Source organism: Phyllobates terribilis, unplaced genomic scaffold, assembly GCF_046119375.1.
Source record: "Phyllobates terribilis strain yellow unplaced genomic scaffold, ASM4611937v1 Scaffold_2__4_contigs__length_985480577, whole genome shotgun sequence".
NCBI lineage: Eukaryota > Metazoa > Chordata > Amphibia > Anura > Dendrobatidae > Phyllobates > Phyllobates terribilis.
The window spans coordinates 577368554-577377281 of record NW_027362762.1 but is presented as its reverse complement, the minus strand read 5'-3'; positions in this window follow the sequence as shown (position 1 = coordinate 577377281).

Below are 8728 nucleotides of genomic sequence, written 5' to 3'. Positions count from 1 at the left end.
TGGGACACAAGTCGGCAAGAGCAGTACAGGAAAGTACAGGCCTGTGTCGAAGTCTAAACAAGGTGAGGGAAAGGCAAGAAGATCAGTATAACAAGAACGCACCAGCAGAAGCCTTGGCACCCGGAGAGATAGTGCTAAAGCGGAAAAGAAGAGGTCACAAGCTCGATGACCAGTGGGAAAGAGAGCCCTACACAGTATTGAATTCTAAATTTGACAACACCAAAACCAGCCTGATCAGCAAGGATGGAGGTACAACAACCGCAACAGTCTCAAGAGACCACTTGAAATTGTGCCAAGGTCTACTGAAGACACAGGAAGAAGAAGCACCTCTTGAAATACCGGAGAAACCCAAGGAAGATGTAGTTTATATAGTTCTAGGAGACTTCCCTGCAGACTGGCCTCAACTCGACGGAGCAGTTATCATACCAGTAATACACTTCTGTCAACCACCAGAAGAGCCTCCACCACAACAAGAACCTGTGAGCACCCTAGAAGAACCTGCTCAGGAACAGAAAGAGTCCCCAGTAAGAGGAGGATCACCAATTGAAGCGGAGCCTGAAGGTCCAGTAATCGGTGCAGGTGCACTTGCCAGTCCCATAGAGAGATTGAGGCAGTTTAGGCAGTTTTATAATTTACCTGCACGTACACCTGATAGGTTAACAGAGAGTTCATGCACAGACACCAGTATCACCCCAGTGCTACGAAGGTCCACACGCAGCACACAAGGCCAAATCCCTGCCAGGTATAGGGAATAAGTAAAAAGTGCCTACATTGTAAATAGTTACCCAGTTGGGTATTGCCTACTGTTATTTATTGTGTGAACTGAAAATAAAGTGTTCATTTAGTTACCCGTAAGGGTATAGAGATTTGTAGGCTGAGGACTGTGAGCAGCCAAAAACTTTCCCTTGTAAATAGTTGCACTTATCAAAGTGCCCCTTATTTGATTCATAAAAAGACCACAGAACAAAAACCCATTTGGCGTGGTCGAAGACGTGGTCCAAGATCTGGATCACTTATGCCCTGTAGCCACGCCCAGGGCCTACCTTGAGGGTTTTCAGACGGGTCCCTCACGTTGCTCATGTTACACCTTCATCAGTGAAATGGACACCTGGTGACGGGAATTACTATAACATTGTAATTGTTATTACTATTGTTACTTTTTGTTACCTGTTTAAAATGCTTCAGTCCAGGAGTACTGAATTGTACTAGGGAGGAATGTGGCACCCTGCTACTACAGGCACCACAGGACCCAAAAGGGTGCATGGATGGACTTCTCCACAGGAGGCCCTCACTTCAAACAGACACATCCACCCTTCCACCTCATACCACCAGAGGGAGCCCTGTTAGGGATACATATAAGGAGGGTGGAGTCAGGGAGTTCAGTCAGTCAGAGAGTGAGTTCAGTCAGAGAGAGACTGAGAGCAGTGAAGATGTAGCACATCTGCTGCTGTACTGAGGGCCCCGAGTGTGGCCGAGGGAAGGAGAGAGGAGAGAGGAGTTGAAGGGGCAGAGGAGCATCTCAGGCTCACCCAAAGACACAATCTGGACACCGGGTCCGCGCCTGCAGGGTTCTCTACACCCAGCAGGGACAACCGGCATACTAGGAGGCTTCCAGACCCCTGGTCATCCTGAAGCTACCATCAATTACAGGACAAGGAACCACAAAAGCCCCGGCGTCCAGGGATAGTGGTTGCCAAAAGAAAAGTCCTACTACCAAGCGGTCAGGTGAGAGAGCAAAACAACATAGACGCTAGGCCAAGTTCCAGGCTGGCCAGAAGCTTAGAGAGAGGAAGACACAGACCAGGAGGCCTACAACCCGCTCACTGAGGAGAGTCCTGAAGTGCACCCTTACTATTAAGTACCCTGGACCCTACCTGCCGTTACACCAGTAACTTCACCTGGCGAGGTGGATTCCCAACTTGCTTCCAGGCTGCCCAGACCTCTAACATCACCACTTCCTGCCCTTGAGCTAAGCTCTACCTGTGGAGAGCGGAATCAACTCTGCTGCGTCATCATCAGCTCCAGATGATGTGCACCGCAGCGGCGGAGCCATATAGCCACATACCACATGTGGCGTCACGAATATTATATATATAAAAACCTTATTCCCTTTTCTTTAATCCCCCTTTTACTGACCGCCCTGGGTCACGGACCGGGTCACCGCCACTGTGACATCCCCCAGCAACGACCGGCCCAGCCACCGAGTACCCCACGGCCCAGGGGGCGCGTCACATTCACCGGGAAATGAAATTTTAACATTTTACAACCTTATCTGGCAATTTGGTGTGTTACATCATCAAACACATCCTGTTTCATTTATGATGGAGGGACTCTGAAAGTCATAAAGCCTATTTTTATATGGCCAGCAGTCGGCCATCGCTATTGTCAGAGAGAGCCATTTGTTGTTCCCATTATTAACAGTGGGTCTCCTATACTGTTATTGTGTATGCAGTGACTGCAAGGGCTGCCAAAAATTTGGACGCAACCCAATACTCATTTGAAGAGACATAGAGGAGGGTCTCAGAAAAAAAAATGTTTCCAATATAAAGGAGCTGGTCTTCTATAGTGGTAATGCCCATGCTGTGACTGCAAGGGCTGCCAAAATTTGGGAAAAACCCCACTAACAATTTAAACACACATAGAGCTGGGCCAAAGACATGTTCCCATTAGGAAGGAGCGAGTCTGCTACACAGTTATAGGGTGTGCAGTGAGTCCAATGGCCGCAAAAATTTAGAAAAAACCCTACTAACAATTTAAAGACACATAGAGCTGGGCCTCAGTAATGACATTTTACCATTAGAAAGGAGCGGATCTGTTTAACAGTTATAGAGTATAAAGTTGGATCCAAAATGGCCAACTTAAAAATGGCCGCCATGGTAACCACCCATCTGGAACAGTTTTCCCCCTCCCATATAGTAATGTGCCACAAACAGGAAGTTGATATCACCAACCATTCCCATTTAATTTAGGTGTATCCATATAAATGGCCCACCTTGTAGAGTTCATTCTATTGCAAACCAGCTAGGTGTGTGGAGCCACTGTTGGAGCTTTGCTGCTTATTATAAGTTAAATTGTTTTTCTTGTTGTCCATTCCTTGTTTGTCACCTTACCCTGTGTAACATTACCAGTAGTGATCAGGTCTATAAAAAAGAGGAACAGAGTTTAACTATCATAAAAATTATTTTTCTTGAAGTATAAACATACATACACATGATACATAACAATAGGTTGGTATCAGTGGCGCACCACCAATGGCGGCAGGCCACGCAACTGCTATGGGGCCCGTGAGCCTGGAGGGCCCCATAGCAGTCCAGGGGCGGACATACTGCAGCTGGTGCAGCTGCGCCAGGGGGCCCGCCGGTGCAGCGACTCCCTGCTCGCGGAGGGCAGGGAGAGATCCCTGCAGCTCCACTGCTGACAGGACAGAATGGTAGCGAAGCTGCAGAGATCCGTCCTCTGCTTCCTGCCCTCCGCTTCCTCCCTCACACAGGCACGCGCTGCTTGATGATGTCATCATGCAGCGCGGGCCTGTGTGAGGGAGGAAGTTGCTGACAACAAGGATGCTGCAGCCTGCGGGCAGAGAGGTAAGTATTTTTTTGTTTTTTTTTACTGAAACGCTGGGGAGGGGAGGTGGGGGAGAGCAATGTTGGGGATGGTGGGGCTGGGGAGAGCAATAATGGGGCTGATGGGGCTGGGGAGAGCAATGATGGGACTGGGGAGAGCAATAATGGGGCTGATGGGGCTGGAGAGAGCAATGGTGGGGCTGGGGAAAGCAATAATGGGAGTGATGGGGCTGAAGAGAGCAATAATGGGGCTAGGGAGAGCAATGATGGGGCTGGGGAGAGCAATAATAGGGATGGGGAGAGCAATAATGGGAGTGATGGGGCTCAAAAGAGCAATGATGGGGCTGGGGAAAGCAATTAAAGGGGCTGGGGAGAGCAATGATGGGGCTCGGGAAAGCAATAATGGGACTGATGGGGCTGGGGAGAGCAATGATGGGGGTGCTGGGAGAGAGCAATCATGGGGGTGCTGGGAGAGATCAATGATGGGGTGCTGGGAGAGATCAATGATGGGGTGCTGGGAGAGAGCAATGATGGGCGTGCTGGGAGAGAGCAATGATGGGGGTGCTGGGAGAGAGCAATGATGGGGGTGCTGGGAGAGAGCAATGATGGAGGTGCTGGGACAGAGCAATGATAGGGGTGCTAGTATATTTTCGTGTGCACACAGCCTAACAGTTAATTGGGGAGAGTCACAGAGACTGAATAATTTATATTATTGGCCAGTGGCGATTATAGTTAATGGGGGGCACAGTGCTGCTTATCACTTTATGTTTTGATTACTAAGTGGCTAATAGTATATTAATGAAGGGGGGTACATATCTGTATTCAGGGTCGCAGTGTGAGGGAGACATGTATATATACAATATATGTGACCTTGTTATTTTCTAGGCTGGAGGATCATCGTGACAAGACGAGACGTGGCTGGGAGATGTCGACATGAAGGTCCGACCAGATGGAGAAGAAGTAGCAGAAACCATCTCTGATCAGATGAGATATCAGTGGTAAGTGCCTGGATGTAAATATTATTCTGTATTTGCACTGTGTGACTTGGAGTGATAATGTTGTCTGTAAAATCCCTTAGGCTGCAATCTCACATTTGTGTGAAATGTCCGTGTGCTGCCAGATATTTTTTATCGGATGGTCCATGGACGCGTAGAGTTTTATAGATTCATTCACACATCCATGAAAATCACGGATCTGAGAATGAGATCTGTGAGCGTCAGAGAATGTCATTTTCTGATCTGATTTTGAGGATTAGAATAGGACATGCTCAATGCGTCTGTCAAACAGGGCAGCACACCGACACTGCACACAGATACAGGAATGTAGCCTTATTATGTATAGCATACTCCCTTAGTATATAGTGTACTCGCTTATTATGTATAGCGCCATCCTTAGTTATATAGTTTTATCTTTTATTATGTATAACCCCCCCTTATTACCTACCATCCTCTCTAGCTCTAGGTCTCACAGTTGGGGGATCATACTGTGTTGTAGTCAGCATACTTTGCCCTGGGAGTTGAGGTGGGGTACAGTAGGGCCATTATACTACGCATGTGGAGGAATTCACCGTGGGGGTATCATACTGTGTTTGGGGGACACTTTTGTTGGCATCATACTTTATGGGCAATGAAAGAGGGATCTAGGATGTCAGCAGGAGGAAAATTACTATGTAAAGGCTGGAAAGTTGTGAGATCTGCTCTTCTGTGACCCTGACAATTATTTACATTTTTTTTTGGTGGGGTGAGGGGCCCAATTGCACCTTCTGCTATGGGGCCCCATGATTCCTATCGGATGAGAAAAAGGTGCAGTGTGCCAAAAGACTGCAGAGCAAAGCACAACTACCTTGTCGTGGTGGCGGCTTAACAAATCTTTTGGCCAAAACAAAAGCTGGTGGCTATGTATGTTATCTGATTTTCAAAAGGAACTGTTAATATGTGATTGTCAAGGATGTGGTGCAGAAGTGGAGTTTGTCCAAGAATGGGCGGTGGGACTGTGGAAGGTTCGATGGGTGAAGGCGAAGCTGGGGTGGAGCCTGGGCGTAGTCTCAAGGGGGCCTGAAAATTTTGCCAGTATGAGGACCTGAATTCCTGGTGGCAGCCCTGATCTGACATATATTGCAGTAATAGCACCTTACTGTCTTCTTTCTCTGGACAAATTAGTGGATTTTCAGAATTGTAATTTGCCACAAAGTAAATTTTTGGGGGAAAATTCAGTTAACCTGACAAATTAAAATTTCAAAATATCTAGTCATTACTGCAAGTTCCCAGGACCAGTTTTAGACAAAGTGGGGCCCTGGGAAAAAGTTTAAAGTGGGGCCCCAAATGCTAACATATTGCACCATACACACAAACATTTTGGTTGCTTTTATATGGACCGAGTTCAGGCCGTTAAACGAGCATGATTGACAATATTAAAGTCGTTTGGTACTTGTTTCCCAGCTTCGTTATACAGGCTGAGGAAGAATGTTGGAGACAGAACGATCACTAATAGATCAATCTATCCCCATACAGTATCATGTTCTCAGCAGCATATCTGCAGTTTTCACTGGGCGATGTGCTGCTGAGAACAATGATTTTTGTTCCAGCATAAACAATCCAAACACCTGATGAATAGGCAGCATTTTGCTGGTTTAGTATAATGTGTTCCATAGCTCTCCAAATAGTATAATGCACCCCATACTCCATTTAGTCTAATGCATGCCTTATAGTGATCTATAAGTATAATGCACTCCCCATTGTCATCCATACAGTATAATGCATTCCATAGTCCTCTACAGAGTATAATGCAGCCCACATTGTCCTCCATATAGTACATATATTAAGGCCATCACAATGTACTCACTGAAAAATACAATACTCCCCTCTTCCTTTCCCCTTCTGCTCCTCTCTCTGCAGTGCATCTCCTCAGTAGCTCCACTGCCCAGAACAGCGAGGCAAGATAGTGACGTCATAGCGCCTGCTGGCTGTGACATCAGATGCTGAGGGAGAATGATGGGGAGCGGATGGCTTCCCTCCTAGGTGGGGGGCATGGCCTGTCTAAGAAGGAGTGAGGATGTGTGTCTGCTCGGATCCCGCTCCTGGCCTGGAGAAAAAACGCTGAATCACCATTAAAGTACTCAAACTAAGTCAGATGGTTACTAAGAGGAAAAAGACTACCTACATTAACGCCCAAACACTGCTTTTGCACAATATTGAGAGCTTTTTAACTTGATCCCCAATGATCTAGATCTCACAGGCAGCTTTAAAGAGGTCACCGTCACGAGACCTGCTGAGCAAGGAGATCCCTGTCTCTTTCGATCTGGTGGCAATGCATAAACCTGCGGAAATGGACACATCAGTTCCACATGAGGACCTCAAGGTACAGCATAGCCCTCTCTCACCCACCACTTCCTCTCCATCATCCTCACTTAGTGGTGCTGTCACACAAGGTGTGGGAAAGACTAGGTGCAACACAAAAGGAAAAGAGGGAGGAAGCCCAAACACTAGGGAAAGGGGGAGTGGATACCTCAAGGCAAATCTAATAACACCCTACCTACCCTACCATCCCTATATAGGTTCCACACCTATCGCCAACAGGACCCTAAACCCTGTATGTCCCTAGAGCTTGGCCCTAGAAAGGGAGGAGGAGGGGTGAGCACTGGTTAGGCCCCACTGCAAACTAAAGACAGCAAGGTAGACAAACAAAGGGGATAAACTTAGCTTGAGCAGACACCAGAGGGGAAACACCAACTGTCCTCCAAGGGCTTCAGAGAAGAAATCAGCCAACAGCTAGTGCTCCAAGCATGCACAAAGGTACATAGAAGTATCACCGCAATTGCCAATTAACTCCCATGCAAGGGTTTGTCAAACAGCAGCAGGAGGGACGTTCGCCGCTGAGTCTTTTTAATATATTTATTAATGACATTGTAGGGGGCATACAGAGTAGTGTTTCAATATTTGCAGATGACACTAAACTCTGCAGGGTAATCAATACAGAGGAGGACAATTTTATATTACAGGAGGATCTATGTAAACTAGAAGCTTGGGCTGATAAATGGCAAATGAGCTTTAATGGGGATAAATGTAAGGTAATGCACTTGAGCAGAGGAAATAAAATGTATAATTATATGCTTAATTGTAAAACACTGGGCAAAACTGTCACTGAAAAAGACCTGGGTGTATTGGTAGAAGACAAGCTCACATTTGGTGGCCAGTGTCAGGCAGCTGCTGCAAAGGCAAATAAAATAATGGGATACATTAAAAGAGGCATAGATGCTGATGAGGAGAACATAATTTTACCTCTATACAAGTCACTAGTGCAACCACACTTAGAATACTGTGTACAGTTCTGGTTTCCGGTGTATAAGAAAGACATAGCTGAATTCGAGCGTGTGCAGAGAAGAGCGACCAAGGTTATTAGAGGACTGGGGTGTCTGCAATACCAAGACAGGTTATTACACTTGGGGTTATTTAATTTGCAAAAACGAAGGCTTAGGGGTGATCTTATTACTATGTACAAGTATATGAGGGGACAGTACAAAGACCTTTCTACTGATCTTTTTACTCTGAGGCCTGAGATGGAGACAAGGGGGCATCTTCTACGTCTGGAGGAAAGAAGGTTTAATCATAATCACAGACGCAGATTCTTTACTGTAAGAGCAGTGAGACTATGGAACTCTCTGCTGCATGATGTTGTAATGAGTGATTCACTACTAAAATTTAAGAAGGGCCTGGATGCCTTTCTTGAAAAGTATAATATTACAGGTTATATATACTAGATTCCTTGCTAGGGCGTTGATCCAGGGAACTAGTCTGATTTCCGTATGTGGAGTCAGGAAGGACTTTTTTGTACCCAATGTGGAGCTTAGTGTTTGCCACATGTTTTTTTTTTTGCCTTCCTCTGGATCAACATGTTAGGCTATGGGTTGAACTAGATGTACTTAGTTTTCCTTCAACCTTAAAAACTATGCTACTATGTTAAAGGAAAAAGGATTAAGAAGGTGTCTGCAATGCCAAGCGCAGTGACCTTCTACAGCCAGATCCAGAGCAACTGTCTATTACACATATCCCCAGGCAGCCTTACCAATGACATTACCCAAGGGGCCGGGGGTACTCTCCTTGTATTAATAGAGCTGCGAGTGAGCCTCAGTGCCATACCCACTAGAGAGGATATGGAAACATATCAAT